The following is a 1,066-nucleotide window of genomic DNA, read 5'->3' as shown; positions in this document are numbered from 1 at the left end:
CTGCTCGTCTGCTGCGAAGCGGATCTCTGCAGAGATGGGAGAATACAGGTCAGTGACTGGATGTGGAGCTGAATACGACTTGGAGCAAAGTCACTGACCTGATTCAAAGTTCAGTCCGTTCGGGGAGAACACAGCAGAATCCAGGAGGGAGGTTTGACCGCAGTGGCGGCGGGCAACGCCCCCAGAGTTCCTAGAGAGTGAGCAGAGCGGGCGCCAGCCGACGCCGAGCAGCAACAGAGTCCAGAAGGGAAATCCAAGGCCGAAGTCAGAAGACAGTTCCAGGTTCAGAAGCCGGTAGAATCCAGGACCAGATCACACAAACAGAGCAGACAGGGGGAAGGCAAAACTCGAGATCATCGGGGCAGAAACTGGTCAAAATCAGGAAAACAGACAGACTAAAGATTGCTAGGAAACGTCTCACCAAAACACACGAATAACCCGGCGCTGATGGGAGGCAAACACACAACTTAAATAGTAGAGAAACCAGGTGGAAATGATCGGCGATAATCAGCTGCAGAACCAATTAGACAGGGGAGCAAGGAGCAAAGGAAAAAACCAGACCATCAGCGCCAAGATCATGACACTCTATAAAGCTTATAAAAGGTTGTGAGGATGGGTGGGGGCAGATCAGCTCTCTTCATCCTCTGCATGAAGTACAAATGCTGTTGTGCCCTTTTGATCAGTGAGGTGGTGTTTACAGTCTAGGTGAGGGTGTCTGTGATGTGCACCCCTAGGAATTTGGTGCTGCTGACCACCTCTACAGCTGAGCTGTTGATGAGCAGTGGAGCGTGGCTGATTCTTCACTATGTGATTGCTGGTGAATCCGGGGACGCAGTCATGTGTCATCAGGGTGAACAGCAGGGGGCTCAGGACGCAGCCCTGAGGGGAGCCTTTGCTCAGGGTGATGACATCAGAGGTTTTCTGTCCCAACCAGACTGATTGGTCTGTTGGTGTGCCTGTCCCTACCTTTTCCTTCCCCGTGTCCTTCCTACCTCCTTGGCCTGGAAAAGGGTTTTCCAAGGCACCATCGGCTAATGAAGAATTCAGCATAGAACAAATACTATTA

Source organism: Cyprinodon variegatus, unplaced genomic scaffold (assembly GCF_000732505.1).
Source record: "Cyprinodon variegatus isolate N-32 unplaced genomic scaffold, C_variegatus-1.0 Scaffold114, whole genome shotgun sequence".
Classification (NCBI taxonomy): Eukaryota; Metazoa; Chordata; class Actinopteri; order Cyprinodontiformes; family Cyprinodontidae; genus Cyprinodon; species Cyprinodon variegatus.
This window is presented reverse-complemented; position numbering follows the sequence as displayed.